Source organism: Xyrauchen texanus, chromosome 35, assembly GCF_025860055.1.
Source record: "Xyrauchen texanus isolate HMW12.3.18 chromosome 35, RBS_HiC_50CHRs, whole genome shotgun sequence".
NCBI classification, from domain to species: Eukaryota; Metazoa; Chordata; class Actinopteri; order Cypriniformes; family Catostomidae; genus Xyrauchen; species Xyrauchen texanus.
Genome location: NC_068310.1, coordinates 12,666,460 through 12,687,448, shown reverse-complemented (window position 1 = coordinate 12,687,448; position 20,989 = coordinate 12,666,460). Strand labels below are relative to the sequence as shown.

At 47.4% G+C, this 20,989-nt stretch overlaps 1 protein-coding gene across 1 annotated transcript in view; it reads right to left on the bottom strand.

The window, feature by feature from the left end:
- Positions 1-20,989, bottom strand: part of LOC127628796 (contactin-3-like) — a 103,514-nt gene that overhangs the window by 71,668 nt on the left and 10,857 nt on the right. The gene's annotated exons all lie outside the window — the stretch shown is intronic.

Below are 20,989 nucleotides of genomic sequence, written 5' to 3'. Positions count from 1 at the left end.
GAGGCAACTGAGACTTGTCCTCCAAACCTAGATTGAGGTGACCATGCCACCACGAGCACCTACTGAGTAGTGGGAATTGGGCATTCCAAAATTGAGGAGAAAAGGGGATTTCTAGCTGATTAAATATTTTAGAGCTGAGCACAGCAATTAACAATTATACTCAGTTTTAGAATTTCCATGACTTTTAAATGTTTTATTAATTTGTATTAATAATCCTTTCCAGGCCAGACTTTTCCCTGTTCTTAATATTTTTTTTCTTCTGACACTAGATTAAGATCAGTATTGAATATACAGTATACACAACTGGACACTTGATACATCTCAATACAAAAACATTTAGAGATAAGGTATTAGTTAAATTAATAATCTGAACAGTCAGATAACCTATGCAATCTATAGAGGTAAAATAAAGCAGCTAGTTAAAGAATCATCATTTTGAAATATTTCCCGCAACGCTTTCTACCGTGTCTTTTTCACTGCATGATGATTAGCGCTGGAGAGGATAATCAATTCCACTTCCTCACACCTCATCTACGTCTGTCATTAAGACCCCGAATCCAAGCCCACCTGAGGCCATGACCACTAGCATCTAATTCAGAGGCAAGTGCTCTAATACGGACAGCTATTCAAAGGGTGCAGGATCATTTGAGGATCCTGGGGTATCACCAATCATTTATCCTGACAGGTCAACAGCTGGGTTCAACTCCCATGGTTCAACTGTGTATCTGCACACTCCAGGAACAGATGTCAATGGGAAAGTGGCAAAACACTATGTGCTACCTTACTGAAAACCATCTTAAACCAGGTGATAGTCAAGAACGATAGAGAATGCAATTTTGAGGAGCTCAATGACAATGGTGAAATCTTTTTGAGGTAAGCTGTCTTTAAATAAATCCTATAAAATATTGGAATTTGTCTTTTGAAAAAGGATGAATATCTAGTTCGCATGTGTAAGTATTACATAAGTGCAGTGATTTTGCACGTGTTTTTGAGAGTTTCCGTGCATAGTGTTTGCACGTGTTTAATAATATGCATCAACTTTTTACATACGTATGAAAAATTCATGTATACATCCATCGCCTCTTTTTGTATTTTCTAATTGTAAGCTATGTGTATGCACTGTGTTGACACATAAGTCTGAGTATTTAACAGGTAGCATATGTGCAATCATTGAGTTGCATATATTCAAGAGTATTTTAGAAATCATCTAGGTTACTGTTGTAACCCCCTTTCACTGATGGAGGGAACGAGACTTTGTGTCGAGTGAAGCGACAATAGGGGACTTTCTTGAAGGCCTCGGTTACCTTTGAACTAGAGAAAAGGCCAATGAAAAATTGGCCGACAGAATTTACATGTCCCTCCCCCGGATTTTTGGATATAAAAGGAGGGAATCATGCATCTGTCAATTCAGGTTTTGCACTGAGGAGCCGAGAATACGGTTTGGCCATAGCAGTGGCTCGGTTCAGCGTCATGGCCAGGGGGACATAAAGTCTCGTACCCTGCATCACGGAAAGGAGGTTACAACAGTAACCTAGACGTTCCCCGTCTGTCACTCACTTGGACGTTGTGTCGAGTGAAGCGACACTAGAGGTCCCTATTCAATCATGCCATGCGCTGGCAGGTGCTGGCAGGCAGTTGCGTGCCAAAGCAACATACCCTTCCCCACCGCCCCCAAACATCATCATAAACTTTTTAGGTTCCCGGCACCACGACGGGGGTAACAAAGCGATGTGCCAAGCATGGGAGCGGGGACTGCGCAAGGGAGCCTTGGGTCCACCCGTAGGGCGACTGTACTATGGAAAATACACAAAGGAGGATTAATCCACAAGGGCCTGTAAGCCCGTTTATCGGTCCAATGCCGGTCTCCAATAATACGGGTGAAGGTCTCTGCGCGTTACAGTCTTTCTTGTACGCAACACAACAATATTAAATGAAATACATTTTCTCTTATGTATTATCTCGTTATTTCATCTGACTCCATAAATGAAAAAGGTTTTTAATGATATCTGAGTATCATTAAAAGTGAGCGAATGTTTGATTATTCCTTTAACGCTTTAATTGTACTTACCCGTTTCGATTAAGAAACTATGTCGCTTTGAGGTCCTCGCGTGTTTTCTCTACACCGCGGGTCTCACGATCACAAGCGGCCAGTATTGGATCATCAAACAGAGGTAATTGCTATATACCTGAGATCGGTCACGTTCACGTATACACAATCAAAGATACTTCAGTATAGCCCCATGGAATTGCATACACTTGAATGTAACTTAACGTTTTCTTCAGTAGAGGTCACGGCCACTATTACAGATGTAAGTTGACCAACATAACTTCTCTTATAATAGCTTTGGATTGGCCATGCGTGGTTTCCCACGTACACTTATCTGGAGAAACATCAAATTAAAACAGAGGTAAGACACCCAGATTTAGATTGGTCAAGCAGCGTTTGCTCTTCTAAACGGAAATTCCCTTTTGTCTTTGCAAACCAAGTACACTTGAATCGATGCCAAATATTAGTCGTCACTAATCTGACGCAGACTTGCGTGTAACATACTGAATCGTTTAATCTGTTTGGGAAACACAATGTCAGAGTCAGTCAGAATAAAATCAAATGTTGACAATTTATTGACCAGGTAACATAATCAATTCATCAATTCCAATTAGACATTGATAAGTCAAAGTTAGACATTTTATGAAAACATAAGAAATACGAATTGCAATCACCTGAAATAAACTACAAACAGTAAACTGTTTGGGATCGTCTGATTACAGAGAGCCCTGAGCAATGTGTCGCCTCTCCTTAAATACCCAGATAATTCAACATGCTTACCAAATGGTGGTGTCTGTCACTATAATTAGATTTTGGTCCCCTGTTGATGGGGTTCCTGTAGATTAACATACAGGAGGTATGGAGGATCTGGGGGAGGCCACACCTTTAAGAGGCACACCAAATTTCACATATTTTATAACTTCTTTTAGCTTTTCATTATGGCTGGGAGGATGAGACCAGTTTACCAGGCGCACTGAGAGACTTTAAATGATACCAAACATGTTATAGTTACTTTTTGTACACACTTCACATTGCATAGGTTTTTAGTGAGCTTTAAGTGAGGAGGAGGAGTAAGATGAAGATACTTTAGAAGGGAGGTGTTAGCTGCACAGTATGTTGCATCTCGGATGTTGCTGTTACATCTGCGAGAGAGAGTTCAGATGTTAATTCTCATGAGAGCCTTTTGTTTTCTCGAGGAGTAGCCCAGACTCACTGGCACCCGCCTTACAGGCCCATCCTGTGGAGTATCTATTCCAGTACAGAGTAATTTTAGTACACGTAGTGGGTCTGGTCTGAATTCCTCCGCTGAATTTCGTGGACCAGAGGGCTAGGGAGGAAGAACATCAACGGAGCGTGAATAAAGTGGAATATCCTGGGGAAAAAGAGTGCACGTGATCACCTAAAAGGAGGGGAAAGGCGTTATGTGCAAGCAGAACACCCGGTCAGATATTCTGCAGTCTCGAGTTCTACGTGCTCCAAATGAGGAGATGGCGGGCAAGTTGTGACATATAACGAGAGCCTTGGCAATTTAGGTACACCATCGTAGCGGTGCTGTCTGAGCATATCGTGACGTGCTTGCCCCGTATTAGTGGGAGAAACCTCCGCAGGGCAAGGATTACAGCCAGCAACTCTAGGCAGTTGATGTGCCAACCTAGTCGGGGCCCGTCCAGGACCAGGTGGCTGCGTGCCCATTGCACACAGCGCCCCAATCCTGTTCGGAGGCGTATTTGGTGACCAGAACGCATTGGGACACCTGATGTAGGGGGACTCCTGTCTGCAGAAAACCAGGGGTTGAAAGTCTGGTGGCAGGCGGGGTTGATGAACACACGGTGCGTGCCGCAGTCCCATGCCCATCTCGTGACTCGAGTCTGAAGCCAGTGCTGAAGCGGTCTCATATGCATCAACCCCAGTGGTGCAACCGCCACGGAGGATGCCATATGCCACAGGAGCCTCTGGAATTGTTTTAGAGGAACCGCTCTGCCTGGGTTGAATAAGGCGTGGCATTTCAGCGCCGACTTTGAGACTGAGTCTAACTCCATGCCGAGAAAAGAGATGCTCTGAACCGGAGCAAGCTTGCTCTTTTCCCAGTTGACCTGAACCTAGGCAGCTGAAATGCCTCAGCACATGGTCCCTGTGGGCGCACAGTAACTCTCGAGAGTGGGCTAAGATGAGCCAGTCATCGAGGTAGTTGAGTATGCGGATGCCCAATGCCCTTAGCGGGGCAAGGGCTGCTTCTGCAACCTTCGTGAAGACGCGAGGGGCCAGGGACATGCCGAAGGGGAGGACCTTGTACTGATATGCCTGGCCATCGAATACGAACCATAGAAAGGGTCAGTGTCGAGGCAAGATGGAGACGTGGAAGTAAGCATCCTTCAGGTCTACTGCTGTGAACCAATCTTGATGCCGGACACAAGTTAGAAGCGTGAGCATCTTGAACGGGAGTTTGTGCAAGGCCCGGTTGAAAACTCGGATGTAAGCCTCTCGAGTAATTTCTCGGGACACAGGTGGATAGCAACCACTCTGTCCACCTGGGGGACCTCTGAGTACCCATAGGCGGCCGCGGTCGAGAGTAGTGAGAGCGGATGAGTGAGGAGGGCGGGTGGTTCGTGGGGATCTACCCGGCGAAACAGCCTGCTTCCATCCCCAAATTGCCTCCATCACCAGCCAGGTCGTCCTCAATCCCATGGGAAGAAGGAGCAACGCGGGGGGTGGCTGGAGTGGCGTTCCTCTTTAAGAAGGAAAGCCGCGACCGCAACGTTGCCACGGTGAGGTTTTCGCACTGAGAACGCGAACCATATACAAATGCCGCCTCAGTGTGATTGTGGCCCATACACATGAGGCAGCGCCAGTGACCGTCAGGAGTGGAGAGAAATCGACCGCATCCAGGAACTACACATGGGCTGAAGGGCATCTTTATAAAGACGCATCCTGAAAAGGACATTGAATGCCAGCCGTGTATTTGACAACAACTGTCAAAGCGCCCATGGGCAAAGCTGCACTGGCATGCAGAGAAGGAGAAAACAGCTGATATGCGGCATAGATCCAATAGCGTAAGCTCTGCAGAGGTGAATGGAAGAGGTGAATGGAACAGTAAGTGATCCTAGCTCGCTGATCGCACAACCGCTGGGCTCCGAAGAAGAAATCTGAATGGACAGACGCATGATTCCCTCCTTTTTATCGGTCTTCCAATTTCACATTGGCCTTTTCTCAAGTTCAGAGGTAACCAAGGCCTTCAAGAAAGTCCCCTAGTGTTGCTTCACTCGACACAACGTCGAAGTGATCGACAGACGGGGAAATTTGGGCATCCTTAGTGTTTCACATTTGCATCGGAATTTTCTAATTTAAGAATATGATCCAGTTTTGGCTGGTCACTTTTTACCTCCACAGACTATGTAAGTTTTTCTTAAGTATAGGATATGTGTGTGCCCCATATATTTCACAAGTATATGATCATCCATCAAGTGACATTAATGCGTGAGTATTTTCTAAGTATGTGTGCATCCATGGGGTTGCTGGCATGCGTGTGAAACTGTGCATCGAGTTTCACGTTTTCGTGAGCCATTTTCCAGTATGCATGAGCAGGCAAGACAGTTAGTAGGCACTTTTACTTAAGAGAATATTTTTCAAGGTTTTTTTTAAGTTGGCTCCTGCATAGGCTCTATCAAATATTGTCTACCGAAACTCTATATTGAAAATTTCAACCGTAATTACAAAGAAAAATACGTTTACTCAAAACCTTTGTTACATTATACATTACATTAGCCCCTATGAAAACTTTCCTGTGTGACATCTAGTCCTGGTCTCCCCTATTTCATTTTGTGTTTGTGTTTGTGTTTGTATGCATTTGTTGAACACATGCAGTAAGTACAGTTTGATTTAAACCACTCATTGTTTTTCAAATTTTTTCTCTTTAACAACTTTATCAATATGTGAATATCCAAGACAAGTTTTGCAGCACCTTTTGGAATAATATGGGAAGAAAAACATTCAGAGGTAATGATTCAAAATCGATATTTTTTATTTTAACATTGCCTGTTAATTGTGTTCAGACATTGTCAGATAATTGGACAGTTTGTCTGCTTTGAAGATTGTGGAAGAACATGGCTATTCTCATTTTGTTTCCACCTCCAATGAAACGTTCTGTACTATGAAGCTTTTAATAAGACTTGTATTTTTTTTTTTCTTTGTGCATTTGGTTCCAACTCATATTTTTTTTCAGTCTGGGAGAACGGCTGACCAACCAGCTAAACCAATTAAACATCAGGTTTGCCAACTGGGAGAACAACTAGACCAGCTTATTCACCTCCGATTCAACAATGTGTTTGCAGAATCACTCAGAAATGTTCATGGAAGTCTCATTGTGGCTGAGGGATTAACAAAGGTGTGAAAATGGAAGCATTATTACAGATCAATCCCTGAATTCTCAGAAAATCATGTACCACCATCAGACTGATAGCAGCAACACTGTGAGGTGTGTTTATTGAGCTCTGCATACTCATGATCAGAAATGCAGCACTCTAGCACACGCAATGACATGCAATGTTCACTCTAATGTTTGTTGTTGTGAACAAAACCCATTTCTATCAGGCAGACCCTTTTGCCACCTGAGCAGAATCGTTGTGAAAACTGCAAGACAACTTGTTTTGTTGAGACAGCATTTGTTGAGATCTCAAAAACAAGACAGGAACATAATACCACACTGTCTCTGTGTCACTCTGAATGTGCCACTATGCAATCTTCAATCCATTCACAGCCCTCTCACAAATTAATCATATTGCTTGAATCAAGTACAACTATTTCAAGAGAAAAGGGAACATCACAGTAGGAATAGGAATAAGCCATACATTAAGATTTAACAGAAAAGAAAAACTGTTAAAACAAAACAGACTTTAAGGAAATTGCTTTTTTGAAATCTGAAATGGCAACCAGTATTCCATTTTTCTTTTCTTTAACTTAACACTTTGATTTCCTTTACATATGATTTATCCTAATAATATTACGACTTTAATCTTCTAATGCTATGACATTAACTTCAAGATTATATGAATTTATTCTCATAATTTGAATTTTATTTGAAAAATATTGCTACAATCATCTCATAATGCTACGACTTTACTCACTTAATTTGACATTGTTCTCAAAATATTACAACTTTAATTTCATGTTGCGACATTATTCTCGAAACATAAAGGACCCTATTTTAAAAGCGCTAGCGTTAAGTGCAGCGCTATGCCATAAGTCATAAGTGCAAAGTCAGTATGCATGGCCATAAAGTTTTGGTATTTTCATGCAGTCAAGTCCAGGCACAAGTGGATTTGGTGAAATTGTCCACTCAATGCCCTAATGGGCTGGGTCAAGTGTAATTTCATTGTGAGGTTCTTCTCCGGTTATTTCAGTGTCTGCGTAATATTATACAGTCCATTACCTCAAGCAACAGTGATATAAACAAAGAAAAAACACATACATTAGAAGTTGGTAGTGTAAATGGACTGTATGCAGAGATTTATAATAATATATATGAAATATGGACACACTATGCTTAGAAAATGTTATTCTTGTCAGGATTTGGATGTATGTTCTGTTATATTATAGGGAAGGTATGTATTATCAATAATTGTCATCTACTGACACACAAATCATAGCTAGTATTAACAGTGATTGTATCGGCAAGCACTTCACTTATAATGGTCGATTTGTATTTTGAACAATTACATTCATTTATATTAAACATGAAAGAATTCAACTAAAAGTATTTCTAAATTCAAGCTACACTTCAAATGATACTAAAATATAACCCAAATAGCAAAATTGTCACAAAAAATAAAATCATATAACAAATCAAACATTTTATCCTCTCCAACTTTTTTCACCGGCACCTTTTGTAGTAACCTAAAAATCACTCTGTGACAACAGGTGAAAAAATATCAAAACAAGTTAGATCATAAATACAATTGTGAATATAATATAATAATAATAATAATAATAATAATAATAAAAAAACAGAAAAATGAACAATGACCAATAGATAGATTAACATACTAATGTATTACTGTATTACCACTTGCTGGTGGAATCTCAAAACTGCAAATGAAAGAACGGAGTTTGGAATCATTAAAAACAGACCTGATTTTGAAACAATGACCTATTTCTCAGGAACATAGCGTGTGCTACTTTATTAACATACAATAAACCCACAGTTTGTGCTGGCACCAAAATGCGCTTAGAATTAGCGTTCTTACGAAAATTGAATAAGACGTAGCACACTGACATTGCACGTAGTGCTGCACGTTGCCCACTAATGAGTCCTATGACTTTATTTTCTTAAAAGGCCTATTATAAGATAATTCTTAAAACATCACAACTTCAATCTCATAATGCTATGACTTCATATAAATTTGACTTTATTTTCGAAAGAGGCCTATTTTGAGATTATTCTTAACATATTATGACTATAATCTCATAATCCTACAATTTTAATCTAATCATTTTTTACATTATTCTCAAAATACTTTAATGCTGCTTTAATCTCACAATACTACAACTTTATTCACATCACTTTGACTTTATTCTCAAAATATAATATAATACTACTACTATAATCGGGTATCCTGTGATTTAGTTTTTATAAATTAGTAACATTCATAACAGTCCCCAAGCATTTATGATCAAAAGATTATGTTTCATTAAACACATTACACAGTGCATAATAACTGTTCAAATTAATACACATATAAATAGAAAATCATATTAATAGCTTTCATGAACGCCGGTGAAGGCGCCCCCTCTATCGGCCATCGGAGATCTAACTCACCCGAGTATTGACTCTAAGACTACATTTCCCATAAACCCGCATACCTGGCCCGATTACACCACAGCTGTATCAGATCACTATCACCCTATTTAAACCGCGTCGACTCATTCACTCACTGCAAAGTCTTGTTTGCCCTGGCTACATTTCTGAGCATTTATTGACACCATTTCGGTTCTACTGTGTATTGACTTTGCCTTGTTTAATCGACTACATTTTTTTTCTGCCTGCCTGTCTTGTACCCTTGCCTGTCTCTTGTTATTTGCCGTCTGCTGCCTGCCCTGATCTTCTGCCTGTCTGACTACAATACTGCCTACCTGTGATATCCCTGTTTGCTTGTCTCTTGAACCTTGCCTGTACCAACCTGAGTCTGCTCTCTCTAATAAAACCGCATATGGATCCCAACCAGCCTGAGTCTTCGTTACAGAAGACTTCGCCACTTACCGATCAAGCGGCCATTTCACGGGTGTCTGAAGAGCTCTCCGCCCAAGCAAATCTGCTGGCATCACATCAACATCAGCTTGGTCAACTCACTTCAATGATGGAGGATGTAATGAGATCCATACAAGGTCTGCACCAGCCCGTGCCTCAGCCCGTGCCCGCAGCACCTCAAACCAGCCAGTTGGCCACCGCTCTGTCTCAATATGGTGCAGTTGCCGGTCAGCGTCTAGCCTTACCCGAGAAGTTTGACGGTACGCCTTCTAAAGGTTTGTGATGCAATGCTCTATATTCCTGACCCAACAACCAGCGTACTACCACTCTGACGAGAGTAAAATCCTCTTTGTGTGCTCATTACTCACGGGAAGAGCACTTGAATGGGCCACCGCTATCTGGACTAACCAGGGTTTAAACCGAACCACATTCGACACCTTCATGCAACGTCTGTCTGAGGTGTTCGACCATCCTGAAAGTGGTAAGAGCACCGGGGAACAGTTGCTCACACTCCGTCAAGGAAACCAGACAGCAGCGGACTTCGCGCTGTCCTTCCGTACCCTCGCCATGCAAACCGTCTGGGTAGAAGATACCCTCAAACTCCTCTTCCGTCAGGGTCTGAGATGGCTTGTTGTGACGAGGGCGTCTTACTCGACCAATTCATCACCCTGGCCATTCGCATCGATAACCTAATTCGCTCCAGACGACCAGCTCAGTGGTCCAAGCTCCCCAGCCCGGTGTATCAACACGAGGATTCAGAACCCATGCAAGTCGGCCGAACACATCTCTCTCAAGAAGAGCGGGATCACCGCATCTCCAATCACCTCTGCATGTACTGCGGTCAAGCGGGACACCTGAGAGCCAACTGCCAACGCGACCCTCACAAACACACCGGCATGGGGTGAGTCTGCTAATTTCCTCCACATTATCCACTACCTGTCTCGAAGTGCCCATAAGGCTCACGTTCCTGTCCAACTATATCAACACCCATGCTATGATAGATTCGGGGCTGGCGGGCAACTTTATTGATGAAGCCTTAGCCAGACAACATAAAATTACCCTGACTCCCTGTAATCCTCCTTTGGCAGTGGCGGCGCTAGATGGGCGTCCTCTAGGAACCGGTCAAGTACGTTACACCACCACCAACATTACCTTACAGGTTGGGGCGCTGCACACTGAGAGCACTCGTTTTTCATCATTCATTCTCCCTACAACCCGGTTATTCTCGGTCTACCCTGACTACAAGACCACAACCCACAAATTTCCTGGCGGGATAATCAGATCACACAATGGGGCACTGACTGCGCGAGCAGGTCTTTGAAACCCGTCATTCCTTCTACCGTAGGATTTACCAATGTCATGAAGGAGTCTGGTGACTCCCCATTGATACCCCCTGAATACGCTGGTCTAAGCGAAGCTTTCAGCAAATCCAAAGCATCGCAACTACCGCCCCATCGCTCGAGTGACTGTGCCATCGAGCTCATACCTGGCACCTCACCACCCAGAGGTAGAATCTTTCCCCTGTCAGAATCCGAGTCCCGCACCATGAAACTATACATTGAGGAAGAGTTAGCCAAGGGATTCATTCGTCCGTCTACATCGCCGGCAGCAGCTGGGTTTTTCTTCGTGGGTAAGAAGGATGGTCCCTTCGTCCCTGCATGGATTATCGCGGCCTGAATGACGTCATGGTCAAGTTTCGATACCCGCTACCTCTAGTCCCCGCGGCTTTAGAACAGTTAGAATTTACACCAATCTTGATCTATGGTGTGCGTAATCCGCATCCGGGAGGGGGACAAATGGAAAACGGCCTTCTCCACCACCAGTGGGCACTATGAGTACCTCGTGATGCCATTTGGCTTGTCCAATAGTCCCTCCGTGTTCCAGTCCTTCATCAACGACATCTTCAGAGACTTGCTGAATCAGTGTCTGATCGTGTACATCAACGATATCCTAATCTACGATATCCTAATTCACTGGAAGAACACGTCACACAGGTCAGTGCAGTCTTGAAATGACTCACCGAACACCAGCTGTATGCCAAGGCTGAGAAATGCGAGTTTCATTTAACGTCAGTTGCCTTCCTCGGATACATCATCAGTCCAGAAGGGGTGGCTATGGATGATAGCAAAGTGCAAGCCATCTTGAATTGGCCTCAGCCTACCACTGTGAAAGAACTTCAACAATTTCTAGGGTTCTCTAATTTCTATCAAAGGTTCATTAGGAACTTCAGCACCATCGCCGCACCACTCACTGCTATGGTAAAGGGGGGACGCACCAAGCTTTGCTGGTCCACCAATGCACTTCGAGCTTTTGACCAATTAAAGGACCGCTTCACCTCAGCTCCTCTTCTGCACCATCCCGACCCTAACACTCCTTTCGTGGTGGAGGTCGACACATCTAACACCGGCATTGGCGCCATCCTCTCTCAACGCCAGGGTAGTCCTCCCAAACTGTTCCCTTGTGCTTTCTATTCTCGTAAACTCTCGCCCGCCAAACAGAATTACGACTTAGGCAATCGCAAACTACTGGCCACGAAAGCAGCCCTGGAGGAGTGGCAACACTGGCTGGAGGGGGCCAGACACCCATTTCTACTTCTCACAGACCATCTGGAATATTTACGCTCAGCCAAAAGACTCAACCCATGACAGGCCAGATGGGCATTATTTTCCCCCCGGTTTAACTTCTCCACTTCGTACCTCCCTGGATCAAAAAATGTCAAGGCCGACCTGCTCTCCCATCAGCACGACCCCACGCCTCAGAATCCTATCTGCGAACCCATCATCTCGCCCACACTGATTTTAGCCCCGGTCCAGTGGGACATAATGTCAGAAATCTCCCAGGCTCATGCAGCGTACCCACCTCCACCCGGGTAATCCGCCCAATCGGACATTTGTGCCACCAAGCCTGAGGGAGAGGGTAATTCGTTGGGTGCATTCTTCCAAGAACTCGGGACACCCCGGTATTACTTCCACTGTACGCCTGCTTAGAAATCGATTCTGGTGGGAAACCATTACGTCTTCCGCTATTACGGGCTTCCCGAAGATATTGTCTCGGACAGGGGCCCTCAATTCACCTCCAGGGTTTGGACAGCCTTCTTTCGTTTACTAAACATCAACATCAGCCTCACTTCAGGGTATCATCCTCAGTCGAATGGCCAGACTGAGCGTCTGAACCAGGAAATCATGAAGCTTCTGCGTATGTACTGCCAATCAGTCTGATTGGATTTGTTTCCTCCCGTGGGCTGAGTACGCACAAAACTCAATCCTCAAACCCTCTACCAATTTAACACCCTTCCAGTGCATCTTGGGGTACCAACCCCCTCTGTTCCCTTGGTCTGGCGAACCATCTGAGGTCCCTGCGGTGAACAGCGAGGCCGTATGGAATCAGGCCCACGTCCACCTCCAAAGAGCCGTAAACCGATCTAGGGAACAAGCAGACTGACATCGTTGTCCCTGTCCTGATTACACTCCGGGACAGTGGGTGTGGCTCTCAACCCAGGATCTTCTCTGTCTACCTTGCAAAAAACTCAGTCCCAGGTATGTGGGTCCCTTTAAGATTCTAAAGAAAATGAACCCTGTTTCATTTCACCTCCAACTACCCGCTAATTACCGCATCTCTCCTACCTTCCATGTCTCACTGCTGAAACCGGCCGGTGGTCCGAGGGCTGCGGAGGAGGACGTGAACCCTGGCCCCCCCCTCCCATGATCATGGGCGGTGAAGAGGCATTCCTGGTACGAGGTCTGCTAGACTCCAGATGTCAACGAGGTCAGATCCAATATCTGGTGGACTGGGAGGGGTACGGTCCGGAGGAGAGATCCTGGGTCGGAGCAGATGAAATCCTCGACCCCAACCTCATCTCGGAATTCCACAGGATCTACCCGGAGAAACCGGCCCCTCGACCCCGAGGTAGACCCCGACGTCGGTCGCGCCCTCGCGTCAGGAGCCGCACACGAATGCCTCACGAACGCCAGTGAAGGGGCCTCCTCCATCGGCCATCGGAGATCTAACTCACCCAAGTATTGACTCTAAGACTACATTTCCAATAAACCCGCATACCTGGCCCGATTACACCACAGCTGTTTCAGATCACTATCACCCTATTTAAACCACGTCGATTCATTCACTCACTGCAAAGTCTTGTTTGCCCTGGCTACATTTCTTAGTGTTTCTTGACACCATTTCAGTTCTACTGTGTATTGACCTTGCCTTGTTTAATCGACTACGTTTGTTTTCCGCCTGCCCGTCTTGTACCCTCGCCTGTCTCTTGTTATTTGCCGTCTGCTGCCTGCCCTGATCTTCTGCCTGTCTGACTACGATACTGCCTAGCTGTGATATCCCTGTTTGCTTGTCTCTTGAACCTTGCCTGTACCAACCTGAGTCTGCTCTCTCTAATAAAACCGCATATGGATCCCAACCAGCCTGAGTCTTCGTTACAATAGCATACTCATAAATATTTATACCCTGGTTATCATACCAAACATTCAGAAAAAGGTTTTATTCAGAAACATTTACCTGCTCATCTTAAATACCCACCAGTCTGCTTTTCTCTCCCAGAAAACAACAACTGATAATTTATATGGACGCCTTTAAAATCTCCACTGACTCCACATATGACTCATGTGATATATTTCATGTTTTCAAAATTAATATAATTGTTTTGTGTGGGGAACAGACCTACAGAACAAAACTGCACATGTTGTCAGCCACTGACTGTGTCTTATGAAGCACAAAGTTTTATTCCTGCAGGGGGCACTTGACGCTTTGTAAAACGAATCCTCCATGCATCAGCATTTAAATTTCAGAACATTTTATATCTTATTGCAGACATTTTGCACTGTTTAGATATTCTCAATAAATACAAGGCGTTTCAACAAAATTGCAAGGATTCATACCTGTGAATGCAAATCTGACAAAGCAGTATTTATAAAACAGTTATAAAAATCCTCATCCAGTAATAATAAACGACTGTGATTGGCCCATCCTAGCCAGTGCTGAGAAAAGTAACAGGTACCACGTGCTACAGCTATCTACACTATAGGGGACTGCTCAACAGTTGGGCGATATCAACTCGTACAATAGAGGTGGGACTTCAGTTTGTCTGATTATGACAAACAGTCACGCAATTGCAAGGTATCTCATGCAAAATTATTTTTAGCATTGATAAAAATATATATATATAAACAAGGACAGACGCATGATTGTGGGGAGAGTTAACCCCCTTCATATCATTATTATTTTATTCTCAAAATACTGTCTTACTGCTTCAATCTCATAATGCTATGACTTTATTCACATCAATGGAACTTTTTCTGAAAATATAACTACTTTAATAACATTAAGAAGTTACTCTCTAATTTATTTATTGTAATTTAACATGGCACTAAAATGTTGTTGTATATTTTTGATTCAGCATTTTGCTGATTCACTTTCTTTCCACTGCACCAGAACAACCTCAGAAGCGCACAACTGCACACGTGTGCATAGGGGGAACAATGCTGACAAGGAAGGACATGAGCTGGTTTCCACCACCCACACTACAAAATTCACCAATTTATTCTTAAGAATACACAGTCAAGTGCTGCTTTAGTGGATGACACAACAGGTTAACATACAACCATAACTGAGCAAATATGATGGAACACTTAATGCATTGGTTTCTAGTCAAGCAGGCGTCACATTTTCACCCATGTATATTTATTATCTTCTCTTTTCACCATGCTTATTTCTTCGAGCAGCTGTAAATTTCATGAAAATAGCGTGGATCAGGGTGAGGACCAAGAACAAAAATGCTTGTGACATCTCAGAATTATACTGTAATTGAATTGCCGCTCTGTTGAAATCATCATCTACTTCAAATGCAAGGCATTCCGCAAGTAAAGCAAAAAGGAGCAGCGCAGCATCAATAAATGGTTTTCAGTTTGGTAAAAATAGTAGAGAGCCAACTGAGACCCAATCAAGGGCACTTGACACACTGCGGCAAATAGGTGAAACATCTTTGCAGGCTGTGATAGTGAGAGAAACAAAGATCGAGTGAAAACGAGAGGGAGGGAGGTGTAAAGTGGGGTTATGTTCGACTTAGGGTTTTTCTGGAAAACACCCTGTCTCCAGTGTGGCTAAGGTTGAACTGGAGTCGACCCTGCTGTTCATATACATTTTGAATGAGGTGGGGATGGGTGGGGGGCATCATTGATATGACTGCTGGTGTGGGCTCCAAAGCTCATCTGTGCATCCCTCTCCTCAGACGTTTAACACCTGTGGACTGCCCTGGAGACCAGTCTCTGGCTGTGGCAGCCAGTGCACTCAAAGGGAGCAATCTCTCCCTCCACACACACTCACAAAACACACACACACATACACACTTATGGACCAGCAATTTGGGCCAGACACTCTAAATGCACACTCGCTTTTTCTAACGAACAAAACCAAAATACGGACTGGGTGATACATTTTATTTTTTCAATATATTCATGATAGTATTGCTGGGGACATAAAAAACAAGCATTGATTTTAAACAATGATTTTAATGCACTTTTAATTTGCAAAAAACGTCTAGGTTACGTATGTAACCTCCGGTCCCCGATGGAGGGAACGAGACGTTGTGTCAGAGAAGCGACACTAGGGGTCTCTCTTGAGCGCCGATATTCACCTCTGGACTATGAAAAAAGGCCAATGAGAGTTGGCAACCAGTATTTGCATGTCCCGCCCCCGGACATACGGGTATTTAAGTGGCGCAAATACGGGAGTTAAATCAGGATTTTTCTGAGGAGCCGGAAATGGTCCGGCCACAACAGTGGCTCGGCTCAGCGACGTGGCAGGGGAGACACAACGTCTCGTTCCCTCCATCGGGGAATGGAGGTTACATACGTAACCTAGACGTTCCCCTTCTGTCGCTCTCTCCACGTTGTGTCAGAGAAGCGACACTAGGGGTCCACTTATAAAAGTGCCATGCGCTGAGCCGTGTACGTGAACTGCTGATACAGGAGCGAGCAGGTATTCTTACGTGCAGGACGACCAACTGTATCAGGCTGCGCGTACCCTTCCCCAATGCCCCATTTAAGCCATCAGGATTCCTTATTGTTACCCTGGAGGGGAACAAGGTGCTGGCCGCCAACCTGGGAACGGGCCAAGCCTGGCCGAGCCTCTTTTCTCTCTATGTTTCTCGCATAGAGCAACTAAGGCCGGGGCCCTTACACGCATTGAGGGAAGGGGGTCTTAGCCCTTATTCAGGGCGGAGAAGACCCTGCGGAGGCCACACCTCCCGAGAGGGGAGGCAAGTTTAAGTGGCAAAACCATCAGAGGCCCGCTTAGGGCCTATGTGGAAAAGTCGGTGCGGTGGTAGATCCAGCCTCATAGAGGGGGGAACATACAGCACGGCAGCCGAGGCAGCTATGACTGCCTAAGGGAAACACGGGAGTCAGCTCGCCAGAGGGGACAGAACCGTGGTGTTACACACAGGGGGATTCCGAAGGAGGCCTTACCTGTGGAGCACCTATACCAGTACAGGGTAGCTTGTGGTACCCGCAGTGGCTTGGGTCAGCGAGTTCCTCCGCTGAACTGCGACCCACAAGGGCTAGGGAGGAATCGACCAGTGTCCCAAACCTGAGATCTCCTGGGAATGAAGGCACACTGTTTCCCCTGGTTAGGGGGAAGGGCGCTAGGTGCAAGCGATTCACCCGGTCAGATCGTGGGCGTGCCACCGAGTTCTACGGGCTCGGTACCTGAGAAAACACAGGACGATACTGACTCAACTCGGAGATTGTAGAATCTCGCAATAGTGTTAGGTGTTGCCCAGCCTGCTGCTCTACAAATGTCTGCTAGGGCAGTGCCCCTAGCCAGTGCCCATGAGGACGCAACACTCCTGGTGGAGTGAGCTCGGACCCGCAAGGGGGGGGCACGGCCTGGGTGTGATAAGCCAGGGAAATGGCGTCAACAACCCAGTGGGCGAGTCTCTGCTTGGAGACAGCATTCCCTTTCTGCTGTCCCCCAAATCAGACGAAGAGCTGCTCAGAGCGTCTGGTGCTCTGTGTGCGGTCCAGATAAATACGTAAAGCACGTACTGGACACAGCAGTGAAAGGGCTGGGTCTGCCTCCTCCCGGGGCAGCGCTTGCAGGTTCACTACCTGATCCCTGAAGGGCATGGTAGGAACCTTGGGCACATAGCCCGGTCGCGGTCTTAGGATCACGAAAGTATCTGCCGGGCCGAACTCCAGGCAAGCGTCGCTAACAGAGAATGCATGCAGGTCCCCGACCCTCTTGATGGAAGCGAGCGCGATCAGCAGGGCAGTCTTGAGAGAGAGGGCTCTGAGTCCAGCTGAGTCAAGCGGCTCGAAGGGGGGTCTCTGGAGGCCCGTAAGGACGACCGAAAGATCCCAGGAGGGGAACAGGTTAGGCCGGGAGGGAGTTATCCTCCGGGCACCTTTTAGGAACCTGACAATTAAGTCATGCTTACCAAGAGACTTGCCGTCTACCGTGTCGTGGTGGGCCGCGATAGCGGTGACATACACCTTGAGGGTGGAGGGGGACAGCCTCCTCTCCAGCCTCTCCTGAAGAAACATGAGCACTGACCTAACTGCGCACTTCTGCGGGTCTTTGGCTCGGGAAGAACACCAGTCCGCGAACAGACGCCACTTTAGAGCGTAGAGATGCCTGGTAGAGGGGGCTCTGGCTTGATTGATTGTATCTATGACGGTCGGTGGTAGGCCGGCTAGATCTTTCACATCCCGTCCAGGGGCCAGACGTGGAGGTTCCAGAGGTCTGGGTGCGGGTGCCAGAGCATGCCCCGTCCCTGAGAAAGAAGGTCCTTCCTCAGGGGAATTCGCCAGGGAGGGGCTGTCGCGAGGAGCGTGAGGTCCGAAAACCAAGTCCGGGTAGGCCAGTAAGGGGCTACCAGAATGACTTGCTCCTCGTCCTCCCTGACCTTGCATAGCACCTGTGCAAGAAGGCTCACTGGGGGGAATGCATACTTGCGCAGCCCCGCAGGCCAGCTGTGTGCCAACGCGTCTGCCCTGAGGGGAGCCTCTGTCCGGGCATACCAGAGCGGGCAGTGGGAGGTTTCTTGGGAGGCAAACAGGTCTACCTGAGCCTTGCCGAACCGGTCCCAAATCAGCTGGACCGACTGGGGGTGGAGCCTAGACTCTCCGCCGGGCAAGCTTTGTCTTGACAGCGCGTCCACTATCACATTGAGGTTGCCGGGGATGTGAGTGGCGCGCAGTGATTGAGTCGCTGTTCACTCCAAAGGAGGAGACGACGGGCGAGCTGTGACATGTGGAGGGAGCGTACTCCGCCTTGGCGGTTTATGTAGGCTACGACCGTGGTGCTGTCTGTCCTGACTAGGACGTGTTTGTTCCGAATTAACGGGAGAAACTTCTGCAGGGCCAGAAAAACAGCCAGCAGCTCTAGGCAGTTGATGTGCCAGCGCAGTGGGCCACGGTCCACCGGCCTGCGGCTGCGCGCCCGTTGCATATGGCGCCCCAACCCAATTTGGAGGCGTCGGTTGTGACCAGAACGCGTCGGGACACCTGCTGCAAGGGTACTCCTGCCCTTAGGAAGCAGAGGTCTGTCCAGGGTTTGAAGGTTTGGCGGCAGGCAGAGGTAACTTTTATGTTGTGCATGCCGCAGCGCCATGCTCGTCTCGGGACTCGAGTCCAGAGCCAGTGCTGAAGTGGTCTCATATGCATCAACCCCAGCGGTGCGGCCGCCGCGGAGGATGCCATATGCCCCAGGAGCTGTTGGAAACGTTTTAGCGGGACCATGGCGCCTGGCTTGAAGGAAGCGAGGCATTTCAGCACTGACTGCGCACGCTCGTTGGAGAGACGTGCTGTCATTGGGACTGAGTCTAACTCCAGACCAAGAAAAGAGACGCTCTGGACCGGGGAGAGCTTGCTCTTTTCCCAGTTGACCTGAAACCCCAAACGGCTGAGGTTGCTGAGCACCTGGTCTCTGTGTGCGCATAGTAACTCTCGGGAGTGGGCCAGTATGAGCCAGTCGTCGAGGTAATTGAGTATGCGTATGCCAGCTTCTCGGAGCGGGGCAAGAGCTGCCTCTGCGACTTTCGTGAAGACGCGAGGGGACAGAGACAGGCCGAAGGGGAGGACTTTGTACTGATACGCCTGGCCGTCGAACGCGAACCTTAGGAAGGGGCGGTGTCGAGGGCGAATTGAGACGTGGAAGTGCGCGTCCTTCAGGTCTACCGCTGCGAAACAATCTAGATGCCGGACGCCAGATAGAATTTGTTTCTGGGTGAGCATTTTGAACGGGAGTTTGGACAAGGTGCGATTGAAAACTCGCAGGTCCAAGATCGGTCGTAAGCCGCCGCCTTTCTTGGGTACAACGAAGTAAGGGCTGTAGAAACCCTTCTTCGTTTCGGTTGGAGGGACAGGCTCTATCGCGTCCTTTAATAGAAGGGAGGCGAATTCTTCGCGCAGGGAGAGGGCATGTTGGCCGTGTACTGCGGAAAAATGTACGCCCACGAAGGGGGGCGGAGACCTGGCAAACTGAATTGCGTAACCGAGTCGAATGGTCCGGTGCAGCCAGCTTGACGGGTTGGGCAGTGAAAGCCACGCCTCTAAACTCCATGCCAGGGGCACCAAGGGGATGGGTTTTTTGGACGTACCCGGCGGGGCTTCGCAGCAGTGCGGAACAGGTAATGTGGAGTCGGGAGGCAACGTGGCGTCTCGAGGCTCTGGTGCTGAGAATAAACTCAAAGCACTTACCTTGCTCCGTGCACCCAGCAGGGGGCGGGTTCATGACTGAGGAGGAGGTCTGATGTTGGTGTCCTCTGGACTTGTCTGAACCGGCCGGCCGGGGAACAGTCGTGGCGCTGAAGGTGGGGACACCGCGTCCATGGAGCCGGGACTGTTGAGACCTGAAAGCAGAGTGCCGTGAGAATGGCATTTGTGGGCCATGTGCCCCAGAGACAAAGGAAATAGCTCTTTTATTGAGAATTTGGGTACCTCAGCACGTGTTAGGGGGTGCGGCAAATGAAAAAACAAAGGATTCTCCTCCCGGCCCTCCACCGGGGGACGGAGCGGTCTTACCACCTCCGGAGCTAATGTCTTGGGCTCTGGGTGCGTTGTCTCAGGAGCGCCTGGGAGCCTTCCGGGTCCTCGAGGGGGTCCGTGAGACAGGGGGCGTGCGCTTCCCGCGGTTTGCTCGACGCTGGGGCTAAGAGCTGGGCCCGGGTTGAGGTGGAGCAGGGGCTTGTCTTCTGGCTGCGGGAGGACGCCCTCGGCGAGCAGATGGGGCATGGGCCGTGGCGGCAGGCTTGCGGCGAGGCATGATGTGAGAAATGGCCTCCATCTGCTCCTTCACCATGGAGAACTGCTGGGCAAAGTCCTCGACGGTGTCGCCGAAGAGGCCGAACTGGGAGACAGGGGCGTTGAGGAAGCGAGTCTTGTCGGCTTCGCGCATCTCGACTATGTTCAGCCACAGTTGACGTTCCTGGACCACTAGCATGGCCATCGCCTGCCCGAGCGCTTGCGCTGTGACCTTCGTCGCTCTCAGGGCGAGGTCGGTCGCTGAGCGCAGATCCTGCAGCGTGTCGGGATCAGGGCCACCCCCGTGCATGTCGCGTAGTGACTTGGCTTGGTGGACCTGCAGAAGAGCCATGGCATGCAGGGCGGAAGCGGCACGTCCAGTGGTGCTGTAGGCCTTCGCTGTCAGCGAGGAGGTTGCTCTACAGGTCCGGGAAGGGAGTACAGGGT